This window comes from Delphinus delphis, chromosome 14, assembly GCF_949987515.2.
Source record: "Delphinus delphis chromosome 14, mDelDel1.2, whole genome shotgun sequence".
NCBI lineage: Eukaryota > Metazoa > Chordata > Mammalia > Artiodactyla > Delphinidae > Delphinus > Delphinus delphis.
This window is the reverse complement of record NC_082696.1, coordinates 60,725,554-60,731,553: the sequence shown is the minus strand read 5'-3', so window position 1 is coordinate 60,731,553 and position 6,000 is coordinate 60,725,554.

Below are 6,000 nucleotides of genomic sequence, written 5' to 3'. Positions count from 1 at the left end.
TATTTCCTTTTCATTCGTTCTATAGTTTATCTGGATCTTCTCTTTTTTCAGATTAGTCTTACCAAAGATTTTTTTCTCATTATTTTTAATATTTTTTTACATCTTTATTGGAGTATAATTGCTTTACAATGGTGTGTTAATTTCTGCTTTACAACAAAGTAAATCAGTTATACATATACATATGTTCCCACATCTCTTCCCTCTTGCATCTCCCTCCCTCTCACCCTCCCTATCCCACCCCTCCAGGCGGTCACAAAGCACCGAGCTGATCTCCTTGTGCTATGCAGATGCTTTCCACTAGCTATCTACCTTACGTTTGGTAGTGTATATATGTCCATGCCTCTCTCTCGCTTTGTCACAGCTTACCCTTACCCCTCCCCATATCCTCAAGTCCATTCTCTAGTAGGTCTGTGTCTTTATTCCTGTCTTACCACTAGGTTCTTCATGACATTTTTTTTTCTTAAATTCCATGTATATGTGTTAGCATACGGTATTTGTCTTTCTCTTTCTGACTTACTTCACTCTGTATGACAGACTCTAGGTCTATCCACCTCATTACAAAGAGCTCAATTTCGTTTCTTTTTATGGCTGAGTAATATTCCATTGTGTATATGTGTCACATCTTCTTTATCCATTCATCCGAAGATGGACACTTAGGTTGTTTCCATCTCCGGGCTATTGTAAATAGAGCTGCAATGAACATTTTGGTACATGACTCTTTGAATTATGGTTTTCTCAGGGTGTATGCCCAGTAGTGGGATTGCTGGGTCATATGGTAGTTCTATTTTTAGTGTTTTAAGGAACCTCCATACTGTTCTCCACAGTGGTTGTATCAATTTACATCCCCACCAGCAGTGCAAGAGGGCTCCCTTTTCTCCACACCATCTCCAGCATTTATTGTTTCTAGATTTTTTGATGATGGCCATTCTGACTGGTGTGAGATGATATCTCATTGTAGTTTTGATTTGCATTTCTCTAATGATTAGTGATGTTGAGAATTCTTCAATGTGTTTGTTGGCAGTCTGTATACCTTCTGTGGAGAAATGTCTATTTAGGTCTTCTGCCCATTTTTGGATTGGGTTGTTCGGTTTTTTGTTATTGAGCTACATGAGCTACTTATAAATTTTGGAGATTAATCCTTTGTCAGTTGCTTCATTTGCAAATATTTTCTGCCATTCTGAGGGTTGTCTTTTGGTCTTGTTTATGGTTTCCTTTGCTGTGCAAAAGCTTTGAAGTTTCATTAGGTCCCATTTGTTTACTTTTGTTTTTATTTCCATTTCTCTAGGAGGTGGGTCAAAAAGGATCGTGCTGTGATTTATGTCATAGAGTATTCTGCCTATGTTTTCCTCTAAGAGTTTGATAGTGTCTGGTCTTACATTTAGGTCTTTAATCCATTTTGAGCTTATTTTTGTGTATGGTGTTAGGGAGTGATCTAATTTCATACTTTTACATGTACCTGTCCAGTTTTCCCAGCACCATTTATTGAAGAGGCTGTCCTTTCTCCACTGTACATTCCTGCCTCCTTTATCAAAGATAAGGTGACCATATGTGCATGGGTTTATCTCTCGGCTTTCTATCCTGTTCCATTGATCTATCTTTCTGTTTTTGTGCCAGTACCATACTGTCTTGATTACTGTAGCTTTGTAGTATAGTCCAAAGTCAGGGAGCCTCATTCCTCTAGCTCCGTTTTTCTTCTCAAGATTGCTTTGGCTATTAGGGGTCTTTTGTGTTTCCATACAAATTGTGAAATGTTTTGTTCTAGTTCTGTGAAAAATGCCATTGGTAGTTTGATAGGGATTGCATTGAATCTGTAGATTGGTTTGGGTCGTAGAGTCATTTTCACAATGTTGATTATTCCAATCCAAGAACATGGTATATCTCTCCATCTATTTGTACCATCTTTAATTTCTTTCATCAGTGTCTTATAATTTTCTGCATACAGGTCTTTTGTCTCCTTAGGTAGGTTTATTCCTAGATATTTTATTCTTTTTGTTGCAATGGTAAATGGGAGTGTTTTCTTGATTTCACTTTCAGATTTTTCACCATTAGTGTATAGGAATGCCAGAGATTTCTGTGCATTAATTTTGTATCCTGCTCCTTTACCAAATTCATTGATTAGCTCTAGTAGTTTTCTGGTAGCATCTTTAGGATTCTCTATGTATAGGATCATGTCATCTGCAAACAGTGACAGCTTTACTTCTTCTTTTCCGATTTGGATTCCTTTTATTTCCTTTTCTTCTCTGATTGCTGTGGCTAAAACTTCCAAAACTATGTTGAATAAGAGTGGTGAGAGTGGGCAACCTTGTCTTGTTCCTGATCTTAGTGGAAATACTTTCAGTTTTTCACCATTGAGGACAATGTTGGCTGTGGGTTTGTCATATATGGCCTTTATTATGCTGAGGAAAGTTCCCTCTATGCCTACTTTCTGCAGGGTTTTTATCATAAATGGGTGTTGAATTTTGTCGAAAGCTTTCTCTGCATCTATTGAGATGATCATATGGTTTTTTCTCCTTCAACTTGTTAATATGGTGTATCACGTTGATTGATTTGCGTATATTGAAGAATCCTTGCATTCCTGGAATAAACCCCACTTGACCATGGTGTATGATCCGTTTAATGTGCTGTTGGATTCTGTTTGCTAGTATTTTGTTGAGGACTTTTGCATCTATGTTCATCAGTGATATTGGCCTGTAGTTTTCTTTCTTTGTGACATCTTTGGTTTTGGTATCAGGGTGATGGTGACCTTGTAGAATGAGTTTGGGAGTGTTCCTCCCTCTGCTATATTTTGGAAGAGTTTGAGAAGGATAGGTGTTAGCTCTTCTCTAAATGTTTGACAGAATTCGCCTGTGAAGCCATCTGGTCCTGGGCTTTTGTTTGTTGGAAGATTTTTAATCACAGTTTCAATTTCTGTGCTTGTGATTGGTCTGTTCATATTTTCTATTTCTTCCTGATTCAGACGTGGCAGGTTGTGCATTTCTAAGAATTTGTCCATTTCTTCCAGGTTGTCCATTTTATTGGCATAGAGTTGCTTGTAGTAATCTCTCATGATCTTTTGTATTTCTGCAGTGTCAGTTGTTACTTCTCCTTTTTCATTTCTAATTCTATTGATTTGAGTCTTCTCCCTTTTTTTCTTGATGAGTCTGGCTAATGGTTTATCAATTTTGTTTATCTTCTCAAAGAAACAACTTTTAGTTTTATTGATCTTTGCTATTATTTCCTTCATTTCTTTTTCATTTATTTCTGATCTGATTTTTATGATTTCTTTCCTTCTGCTAACTTTGGGGGTTTTTTGTTCTTCTTTCTCTAATTGCTTTAGGTGCAAGGTTAGGTTGTTTATTCGAGATGTTTCCTGTTTCATAAGGTAGGATTGTATTGCTATAAACTTCCCTCTTAGAACTGCTTTTGCTGCATCCCATAGATTTTGGGTCGTCGTGTCTCCATTGTCATTTGTTTCTACGTAGTTTTTTATTTCCACTTTGACTTCTTCAGTGATCACTTCGTTATTAAGTAGTGTATTGTTTAGCCTCCATGTATTTGTATTTTTTACAGATCTTTTCCTGTAATTGATATCTAGTCTCATAGCGTTGTGGTCGGAAAAGATACTTGATACAATTTCAATTTTCTTAAATTTACCAAGGCTTGATTTGTGACCCAAGATATGATCTATCCTGGAGAATGTTCCATGAACACTTGAGAAAAATGTGTATTCTGTTGTTTTTGGATGGAATGTCCAATAAATATCAATTTGGTCCATCTTGTTTAATGTATCAGTTAAAGCTTGTGTTTCCTTATTTATTTTCATTTTGGATGATCTGTCCATTGGTGAAAGTGGGGTGTTAAAGTCCCCTATTATGAATGTGTTACAGTCGATTTCCCCTTTTATGGCTGTTAGTATTTGCCTTATGCATTGAGGTGCTCCTATGTTGGGTGCATAAATATTTACAATAGTTATATCTTCTTCTTGGATCAATCCCTTGATCATTGTGTAGTGTCCTTCTTTGTCTCTTCTAATATTCTCTATTTTAAAGTCTATTTTGTCTGATATGAGAATTGCTACTGCAGCTTTCTTTTGGTTGCCATTTGCATGAAATATCTTTTTCCATCCCCTTACTTTCAGTCTGTATGTGTCTCTAGGTCTGAAGTGGGTCTCTTGTAGACAGCAAACATATGGGTCTTTTTTTTGTATCCATTCAGCTAATCTGTGTATTTTGGTGGGAGCATTTAGTCAATTTACATTTAAGGTAATTATCGATATGTATGTTCCTATTACCATTTTCATAATTTTTTTGGGTTCGTTATTGTAGGTCTTTTTCTTCTCCTTTGTTTCTTTCCTAGAGAAGTTCCTTTAGCAGGTGTTGTAAAGATGGTTTGGTGGTGCTGAACTCTCTCGCTTTTGCTTGTCTGTAAAGCTTTTAATTTCTTCATCAAATCTGAATGAGATCCTTGCTGGGTAGAGTAATCTTGGTTGCAGGTTTTTCTCCTTCATCACTTTAAATATGTCCTGCCACTCCCTTCTGGCTTGCACAGTTTCTGCTGAAAGTTCAGCTGTTAACCTTATGGGGATTCCCTTGTGTGTTATTTGTTGTTTTTCCCTTGCTGCTTTTAATATGTTTTCTTTGTATTTAATTTTTGACAGTTTGATTAATGTGTCTTGGTGTATTTCTCCTTGCATTTATCCTGTATGGGACTCTCTGTGCTTCCTGGACTTGATTAACTATTTCCTTTCCCATATTAGGGAAGTTTTCAACTATAATCTCTTCAAATATTTTCTCAGTCCCTTTCTTTTTCTCTTCTTCTTCTGGAACCCCTATAATTTGAATGTTGGTGCATTTGATGTTGTCCCAGAGGTCTCTGAGACTGTCCTCAGTTCTTTTCATTCTTTTTTCTTTATTCTGCTCTGCAGTAGTTAGTTCCACTATTTTATCTTCCAGGTCACTTATCTGTTCTTCTGCCTCAGTTATTCTGCTATTGATCCCGTCTAGAGTATTTTTCATTTCATTTATTGTGTTGTTCATCACTGTTTGCTTCATCTTTAGTTCTTCTGGGTCCTTGTTAAATGTTTCTTGCATTTTGTCTATTCTATTTCCAAGATTTTGGATCATCTTTACTATTATTACTCTGAATTCTTTCTCAGGTAGACTGCCTATTTCCTCTTCATTTGTTAGGTCTGGTGGGTTTTTATCTTGCTCCTTTATCTGCGGTGTGTTTTTCTGTCTTCTCATTTTGCTTATCTTACTGTGTTTAGGGTCTCCTTTTTGCAGGCTGCAGGTTCGTAGTTCCCATTGTTTTTGGCGTCTGTCCCCAGTGGCTAAGGTTGTTTCAGTGGGTTGTGTAGGCTTCCTGGTGGAGGGGACTAGTGCCTGTGTTCTGGTGGATGAGGCTGGATCTTGTCTTTCTGGTGGGCAGGTCCACGTCTGGTGGTGTGTTTTGGGGTGTCTGTGGACTTATTATGATTTTAGGCAGCCTCTCTGCTAATGGGTGGGGTTGTGTTCCTGTCTTGCTAGTTGTTTGGCATAGGATGTCCAGCACTGTAGCTTGCTGTTCGTTGAGTGAAGCTGGGTGCTGGTGTTGAGTTGGAGATCCCTGGGAGATTTTCGCCATTTGATATTATGTGGAGCTGGGAGGTCTCTTGTGGACCAGTGTCCTGAAGTTGGCTCTCCGTCCTCAGAGGCACAGCACTGACTCCTGGCTGCAGCACCAAGAGCCTTTCATCCACATGGCTCAGAATAAAAGGGAGAAAAAGTAGAGAGAAAGAATTAGCAGAAGTAGAAAGAGAGAAAGAAAGAAAGAAAGGAGGGAGGGAGCAAGGAAGGAAGGAGGGAAGGAAGGAAAAAAAGAAAGGAGATAAAGTAAAATAAAATAAAGTAAGATAAAATATAATAAAGTTATTAAAATAAAAAAATAATTATTAAGAGAAAAAAATTAAAAAAACAAAAATAAAACAGACGGATAGAACCCTAGGACAAATGGTGGAAGCAAAGCTATACAGACAAAATCTGA